The following is a 9,491-nucleotide window of genomic DNA, read 5'->3' as shown; positions in this document are numbered from 1 at the left end:
ATAACAAATACTCCGCTACAATTAATTTAATAGAATAAGTTGTTGGACAAGGTAAAGATGATAGAAATTCTTTTTTTTTTTTTTTTTTTTTTTTTAAGGCGGTAAAGATGATAGATTACCATGACCGACTTCAAATTCTTCAAACAAATCAATCTTAGCTTTTTTCAGATCTGGAAATTTGATTGGGAAATTTGATCTGGAAATTTCATCTTCAAATTAACATACATTTCGTTACCTCAGATCTAAAAAATTTGAAGATCTACTCGATGGCAGCGGTGGGATGCGGCGGCGGCGGGTATGACGGTGGTGGTAGATACAGCTCTAGTTACAGATGTATTGTGGTGGTGAGTTGGTTTTTATTTTTAATTTTAGAATGTTGGTAGGAAATTTTGTGTGATGAAATCTGGAAGAAAAAAAAAGTAGTATGAAGGGAGGAAGACGAAGATGGAGACTTAACGGAATAATTTAACAGACGTTAAATTGAGGGACTAATCACGTAAAAAAATTTTACATATTGTCCCGTTACCTAAGCTATGAGTAATTTAATGCATACAATAGTATAGATTTAAAAGTTGAATGCATACAATAAGAAATTTGAAAGTTGAATGCATACAATAGAAATTTGGTGAAAGTTCAATGCATTTTCAAATAATTTTCCTCACTTTAAATATTCTTATCAAAACGTGTGAGATTGCATTTTTATAACTTAGCTTGTTAATGGTTTCGTGTGAGATTGACATACACTCTAAATATTCTTATTGAAACGTGTGAGATTGACATTTTATAACTTAGCTTGTTAATGTTTTCGTCTAGGGTTTTAATATTGACTTGATAGTGATCATAATCTTGTAACATCACTAAAAAACAACGTCACAGCAGCAATTAAGCTCCACCTTCAACCACAAGATAGTTGAAACCCACAAACAGACCGCAAAGATAGGTCAGATAAAGATGATGAAGGCATGAACGAGGACAAAGGCAAAAGACATGATCTAAAAAGGAGTCGGGATAGTCCGACAACGAACAAACACAGACGAGCAAACTACGATTACACTACTTTCAGCGGCCAAGGGTCGTCATATGAAAATCGGTTCACGAAATATTGGAGGAAAACAGCCCATCCGCCCTTCAAACGAGCACCAAACCTTCCAAGAATGTTTTCAAACTCAAAACTGAGCCCGAAATCAGCAGAAACGACGGTAACTCATGGAAAGATAAATCTTGCTAAGTTGCCGCATAAATGAAAACGAGGTCTGAAATGAAAAAACAATGAACAACGGGAAGGAAAATAAAACGACCAACCTCACAGACAACTCACCACCGATCTCAGAATACTTAAAAATTCGTTGTATTCGTCACCTGAGGTCCGCCTTGTCTGAGAAGACAACCAAACCTAAACCTAAATCTCAAATCAAAAAGAAAATAGAAGTGAACAAGAAGAGAGTAAAATTGGAAAAAAAGTAAAGTATCTAGAACCCCAGCAATAAGCCTATTATTGCTAGAAAGAAGAAAGAGGAGTAGAGCAAGGAAGATTTTGAATCGGGAAATGTGCGAAGGAGAGAGTATTAGTTTAACTTTCATTATTAAATATGGAAATTTAATATTGACATGTTAAATAAATTTAGCTTTTAAATAAACCGTCGAAGAAACTTAATACGTATTTTAGATAACATATCAAACAAGATTATTGTTATTATTCGCAGTAATTATTTTAATTTTTTTTTTTTTTTAGAACGGCGAATTTGGGATCACCCGAGGAGGACTTAACCACCCGTTGCGATCATCTCCCGTTTCGACTATGCCGATGCAGTGATATTAACCCGCCCCCTATCGCTGCCCGGGGAAACCTTGAACCGATCCAAGGGCATGGCCAAGTAAAACCCCCTCCCCTTTACCCCCAACACAATGTGGGAAATGTGCCATTGGTGGATCCTTACATGGCAGGGATAGAATTGCATTAATTGTTGCCCTGGAGTGGAGTCGAACTCCTGACCTCAAGTGTGTTAGAGGCAGGCCACAATAACCCTTAATTACTCATATCGTCTCATTATCATTATAAGCGTCTATTTACTTTATGCACACATGTTTAGAAAATCTCACTTTATTCTCTACTAATAATAATAAAAAATATAACTTTTTTGATTGTTTAACCTACAAAATAAATACTTAAAATGGACCATCCCATAATAATGTGAACATTGAAAGTGGACGCTTAGAGTATTAATATTAATATTAATTTATGTATATATATAGTATAATAACACAAACAACTCACTTTGAACACTGCCACCCTCAAGATTGGTTTCAAGCTAAAAGATGGGTTTGGTGAGATTGTTTCCATTTCGAGACAATATATGTCTATATAATACGGAGTACATACATATATCAACAAAAGGAGAGTTGATATTCCTGCAAATAAACTCTAAGCAAGAAAACGTTAATACAAAACGATTACATGTCAACACTTGTAATAAAGACTATTGATTCAAAATTATTATACATTGAAACAAATATAGAAAGCCAGTACACAAAACATTGGCACTCAAACAAATCCATATGAGGTTGAAACAAATATAGAAAGTAAGTGTATCACCTACCAAGCAACAACCAACCTTTAAAATCCTAATCCCAAACCTTTCATCACAAGCTGTGACATTCTGTTTAAAAAATGCCATTTTTATATAAATGGGGAATCAAAATAGTTTACACATTTCAAAATCATTATAAAAAACCGATCTGCTTCTACATTTTTAGACCAGCAAAACTAAAGATGGCACACATAATATCATGAATGCATTGTATTTTATTTACCTGAAAACAACTAATGAAAAAATATGCCAAAACTACCTACCTAAATGTAATGCGTCCAACCCCTTACCAGGCTCAAATATGTATAAAAAGAAAAGAAAGTAAAGACACAACATCGGCTAATGCAAGACTCAATGTATGACACCCTACAGATGTATGATTTAAAAGGTAAACCATGAAAGATGAAAATGTATGATGCAAGAAAGGAATGGATATCTAATATGTGTGCTAGCCTAACCAGCTAACCCCCAGCTCAAGTAAAAATTGTTACGCGAAGAAAGATACCGACCAATACAATTCTAGAATCTGACCCGAACGAAAGGAAGTAGACATGTGATAAGAATTCGGTCAATTTTTCAAACTCATACCCTGAGACCAATGTGGACGATGAACACATGAGAGAGACATGGACTAAATCATTTACTCTGGGATGCATGCAGTCGATATGAATTTGGTAAAAAATATCGACCATTGAGAATATAGTAGCATATGAGCTACATCTCCCTCACTGTCCCAACTTTCTAAAACCGTGATATTACTAAATCGCCCCTGGTGACAGGAAAATCCACAAAGCAGGTGCTATGGTATGAAACAACTTTTAATTGTATCAGTTTTACTGTCAGAAAATGGCGACGACCTGACTCATTAACTGCAATCCCCGGCCTGGACCTGGACCTGGATCGCGAACCCGACTCAACCATATGCATGCAGAGACTCTCCTAATTTTAACAAGAAAGTAAAGCATATAGGCAGAACCTCAAACGGAGATAGCACGACTGATAGCCAACCTGGCCCACTCAGCAGATTCCTTAATCATATGGTCATCAGAAGATAAACATTCATTCAAAAAATCTTTGCTTGAAAGTGACTGCTGAATCAAGGACCCAGCATTACTTCCAAGTGTATCAGCTAAATCTCCAAGTACCCCGATAGCAGTTTTCATCACCACTTCATCCCTGAAATATGAATAGACAATCAAGTCAAAAAGTCAAATAAACAATTGCTAGATGTCACAACCTCGATCCATTTACTAATAAATTGGTCAAGCTGTGTTATCTCAAACGGGTCAAATTAAATAGGGTAGCTAAAATGAGAATGGGTCAAGAAATTAAGAACTTACATTCCTTTCTTCAAGTAAATCAGATCAAGAAACTGGAGGATAAACGGAGCATATGGAATCAGCAGCTGAGTTTTCGGTGAGTTTTTAAAACCCTGGAATATTCCAGAATATGCCTCTAAAATCCCATTCCTCAAACGATTAGTGTACTCTATCGTTTCATCATTAGTGCCTGCAGTTTGTGAAGAAGACAACGCAGCTGCACTCTGAAGCATTGGCATAACAGACATCAAATGCTTTTCAAAGTTATCTCCAATTGCAAGTGATATATCACCAAAACAAGATAATATCGAAGGCTTCACAGATCGACGCAATTGGTTGGTTGACAAATTTTTAAGAAGTCGGGTCATGATCCCATCACAAAACGGCAACACCTTTTCTTTCAACGCCCTACAAATATCGCCCACAACACCCACAGTAACCGCACAAACTTGGTACTCTTCAAAGTTCTGAAGACCCATTTCTAAGTACTTGTAAAAATCAGGCATGTATTTTGCAAAATCGGGCCCGTTGCATACGCAAGAGCTCCTATTGCAAGCATCAATTCTTCATGAACTGTGGCACTACGAGATGGAAAAACCCTGAGAAAAAGATTCATGATTTGATCTGCGTACTGCATGAACGCGTATTTTGTAGATTCTGATGATGATCCGAGTTTCTGAATGATAACCTGTAAGAACCCACAAAGAAGGCCTTGTAAATTCGCTCTTTCATTAGATGAAAGATTTCGGTCTTCAAGAGTTTGATGAAGTTCCATCATGATGAATGGACATAACTGTAACACCATGGGACCCGTTTCAACCGTCGAACACCTCACAACTTGGTTTAACGTTTCGTAACCAGCAGTCCTCAATTTAGACTCACCTGTATCTCCTCTGTGAGTAACTGTCAAAAGAGACTGAACAATTTCTTGAAAAAACGGAGTCAAAAGAGACGTAGGTCCCACATCCTCAAAACCTTGACCAAGAAAATAAAGCGCCATGCAAGCTTTCTCTGCAACATTCGGAGCATCCTTCATGCTTCGTAATAGAACCGTGATAATTTGTGGGCAATTTGCTGGCGTAACAATAAGTGTGTCCGTACTCGAACCATGAAGAAACTCAAATATCCTTCCAAGTGTCCAAGCTGTGGTGTCCTTTACATGATTGTTCGGGTCTTTGGTCAACGCAGTCAGCAAGAAGTTTAAATCAACGTTAACAAGGTTCGTTAATTGGTTAGGTGACGGGCCTTCTAAGATGGACCCAAACGCGTAAGTAGCTCCCTCTCTTTGTCTCCAATCAGGTTTTGTTATATTATCTTCAATAAAAGGCATGACAAGTGGAACAATATCGTCACCTACGGTTCGAGCAACCAAACCAAGACACGTACCGCCCGCCATTGCAAGATTCCAAGCACCTTCATCTTGATCTTGATCGTCTTCTTGTTTCAACAGAGTTTCTAGAAGCATAGGTACAAGTGCAGGTAAAGCCTGCTTGATAAAGTAAGAACATGGTATGTCTGAAACAGTAGTAAAAAAGTCAACACCGTACTCTCCCAATATATCGATTTCCTCGTCACAAATCGAACTCCAAAATTCGATAGCTTGTAACGCTACCGCCTCCTCGTCTTCTTTCACGGCTTTTGCAGTGATATTGAAAATATCTTGCATGTAAGGACCTAATTGTTTATAGTAGCTTGATGAAATCGAAACCAAACACTCAAAAGCTGCCTGGCGAATTTTTACTTCGGGTGATAAAGTTGCCTCACAAACAACTTTCATAATATAATCGCGTTCCATTTCATTCGTGAAATTCGCCTGAGCGAAACCGAGAGCATTGTATAATGCTCGTGTAGCAGCAAGCCTCACATCGTTACTAGCCTCGGTTGCATTCATACCTTGAACAACAGCCGTAAGTATCTTGTTAACATGATCTTGTTCTACAACATTTGGAGAAACTTCTTCACATATATAACCAAGTGTTTCCAAAGTGGCTTGCTTTACATGAACAGGGACTTGGTTAACATTTGATAAAAGTGACCCAATGAGTTCGGGCCATTGTTTTTTGGGTAACTCTATACCAGCAACCTTAGCTATAACTTGTGATGCAGTTGACTGTGCTTCATGGACGACAGAGGTTAGTGTCTGCAACAAGTACTTTTTAATCTGTTTCGTAGAACTAAAATCTAGTGATGACCATCTATAAATTATCTGATACTTTTTGTGTTGATCCTTTGAATCCAACGCCTTCTTAAGGATTAATCCGGCTAATTTACAACTTTTGACAGGTTTATCATCACTGGCGAGTTCTGCAGATAGAGATAACAGAAATCCAGAAAGATTTTGATCCTCAAATTTGTTTAAACTTTCTTCAGCGTGCTTACGAATAGATTCATCAACTGATTGTGCGTTCAACAGAATTTGGGTAACTTCCAATGCCATAACTTACAGGCAAACACTGCTTAGAAGAAACTGCTGCACCATAAAAAATGGTAAGATGATTTTTTCTTTTTTAAAGGCGAGAGTCGGCATTGAATACTCTAGTTTGCCACGCACGCACACATTTTCGGGAAGAAACCCGAATCGCATTGCAGGAACCCGATCCTTAAACCATCCCGAGGGGCAGGCGGACCTGGTTTGAATAATTTGAAGCAAAACAGGGCAGAAAATACACATAAAACAAAAATAATTCCACAAAATTCAAAAAAGGTCAATCCCAATAATATATGTACATACATATACACGGAGTATTGTATGATACACCAAAAGTATTCATACTTTATTAGTAATACATTTAAAATATAAATATCCAACAGCTAAATAACGAATGGAACAGTAATCAACCAAAAACAGTTGCAGATCATATAATGAAACATCGAATTAAAACCCTAAAATTACACCATGCTGTATACAGATCGAAATCCGACTTTTGTGGAAATCAGTTATCAAACCCTAACAAATTAATCAATTAACGTAAATTCAACAGTTAATACACCCTAATTACATAATTTACCTGATGATTAGGTTCCTAAACACTTTCGGATTAGTAAAATAATGATAATGATGATTCAAAATAACGCTTATGAAACCAGAGAGGGTGATACGGATTCGTATAAGCGGAAACCAGATACCTAGGCAGAACCCTAGCGACGATGACGCTTGGCCAACCAAGTCGTCTTCGACGGATGTTAAATTTCGGCCAACCGAAAATAACGAGAGAGAAACTATCAATAAGACCTTTTTATTATCTTTCTTTTCTTCCCCAACCAAAGAGATTACAATGCCTTTTAAATAGGAAAACAACCAACGACATTTAAGGAAACAAATAAATCACAATCTCCACAAAAATATAAAAGATACTGAAGGAAATAAACTCTCTTTTTTTTGGTTGGAGTGAATCGCAAGTTTGGGCTAGTCCTAGCCACTTTGGACGCTTGTTAGTTGCAAGCTTGGCGGGTCTTCTTCTGGTAGGATTGGATCCGTATCATCCTCCCCCTCTAAAAAAACGGCTCGTCCCCGAGCCATCTTCAAACTCATCTTCAGCAGTGTAAGGTGCTAGATCAGCGACATTAAAAGTAGCGGACACTCCATAATGTCCCGGCAAGTCAATCTGATACGCATTATCATTAATCCGCTTGAGCACACGAAATGGGCCATCCGCCCGTGGTTGTAACTTCCCAAAACGGCCCTGCGGAAAACGTTCACGTCGTAAAAAGATCCACACAAGGTCACCCTCCTGAAACACAACACGTTTGCGATGCTTGTTTGCGCGGGCTTGATATTGCAAGTTGTGTTGTGTAATCTGATCACGAACTTGCTCATGTAGTAATTTAATTTGAGCAGCTTGTTCATCGCCATCGGCACTAAATGAATCAAGACCAGGCAAGGGAGCAAGGTCTAGAGGAGTGAATGGATTGCGGCCATAGACAACTAAGAAAGGACTGCGCCCGGTAGAACTATGAGTTGAGCGATTGTATGCGAATTCTGCTTGTGGAAGAACAATGTCCCATTGCTTTATATTGCTTCCAACCAAAGAACGTAACAGATTACCCAAACTTCGGTTTGTGACTTCAGTTTGGCCATCCGTTTGAGGGTGATGAGATGTGCTAAACTGAAGTTTCGCCCCTAAACGCTTCCAAAGTGTCCTCCAGAAATGACTAACGAACTTTACATCCCGGTCCGAGGTGATTGTTTTCGGAACCCCATGTAACCGAACGATCTCTGAAAAGTATAAGCGAGCGACTTGTGAAGCATCATAAGTTTTAGAACACGGAATAAAGTGCGCCATCTTGGAAAAACGGTCGACAACAACCATGATAGAATCTTTCTTTCGTTGTGTAAGTGGTAACCCGAGAACAAAATCGATACTTACATCCTCCCAAGGAGCCGACGGCGTAGGAAGAGGAGTGTAAAGGCCCTGATTAGTGTTATGTGTCTTTGCTATATGGCACACACGACACCGATGAAGAATTTTCACCACATCGCGCACTAGTTTAGGCCAAAAAAATCTTTCCCCCACAAGTGAAAGCGTTTTCTCACGTCCAAAATGTCCTGCTAGAGCGCCTTTATGACATTCGAGAATAATGGCATCACGAAAGGACGAGAGTGGGACGCATAAACGGTGCCCTTTAAAGAGTAACCCATCCCGTCGAACATAATCACGAAAAGGAGCTGAAACACACTTTTCCCATACCTCTTTAAAATCAGGATCATCGCCATATAAGTGCTTCAGAGGATCGAAACCTGCCACTTGTGCAGTAGTAGTAACCATGAGACTAGGGCGACGACTTAAAGCATCGGCCACCGTGTTGGCTGTCCCCGCTTTATGCCGAATGACGAACGTAAAATCTTGTAAAGTTTCTACCCATTTGGCGTGACGCGGATTCAACTTGGCCTGCCCCTGAATAAATTTTAAAGCCTGATGATCTGAGTATAGAATGAATTCATTAGGCAACAAATAATGTCTCCAATAATCCAAGCTCCGAACAATGGCATAGAATTCCTTGTCGTAAGTACTATATCGATGTCGCGTCTCATTTAACTTTTCGCTAAAAAAAGCGATAGGGCGATTCAACTGGCTCAGAACTCCGCCAATTCCAAGCCCGGAAGCGTCACATTCAACCTGAAAAACATGATTAAAGTTAGGCAAAGCAAGAACGGGCGCTTCGGTTACGGCTTTTTTTAACTTGTCGAATGCGGTCTGAGAAGCGGGGGACCAAACAAACTTGCTACTTTTCAAACAGTCTGTCATAGGAGCCACGATGGTACTAAAATCCCGTATGAATCGGCGATAAAAGGAGGCAAGTCCGTGAAAACTTCGCACCTCATGTAATGAAGTAGGGGTCGGCCATGTGGTAATTGCATCAATCTTGGAGCTGTCCATGCGAATACCCGTACCCGAGACTAAGTAGCCCAAAAAAATTACTTCGTTTTGAAGAAAATGACACTTGTTTTCATTGGCATATAACTTTTGTTCTCTGAGAATGCTAAAAACCTCCTTAAGGTGGTGAAGATGATCGTCCAAACTGTTGCTAAAAACCAAAATATCATCAAAATATACCACCATAAAACGACCAATGAATGCCTTAA

General features: G+C 38.8%; 1 pseudogene; it reads right to left on the bottom strand.

The window, feature by feature from the left end:
* Positions 1-3,565: 3,565 nt before the first annotated feature.
* Positions 3,566-6,344, bottom strand: LOC139867460 (importin subunit beta-1-like; annotated as a pseudogene).
* Positions 6,345-9,491: the final 3,147 nt, after the last annotated feature.

Source organism: Rutidosis leptorrhynchoides, chromosome 9 (genome assembly GCF_046630445.1).
Source record: "Rutidosis leptorrhynchoides isolate AG116_Rl617_1_P2 chromosome 9, CSIRO_AGI_Rlap_v1, whole genome shotgun sequence".
Taxonomy (NCBI): domain Eukaryota; kingdom Viridiplantae; phylum Streptophyta; class Magnoliopsida; order Asterales; family Asteraceae; genus Rutidosis; species Rutidosis leptorrhynchoides.
Note: the sequence above shows the minus strand (reverse complement) of the source record. Positions and strands in the feature narration are given on the sequence as shown.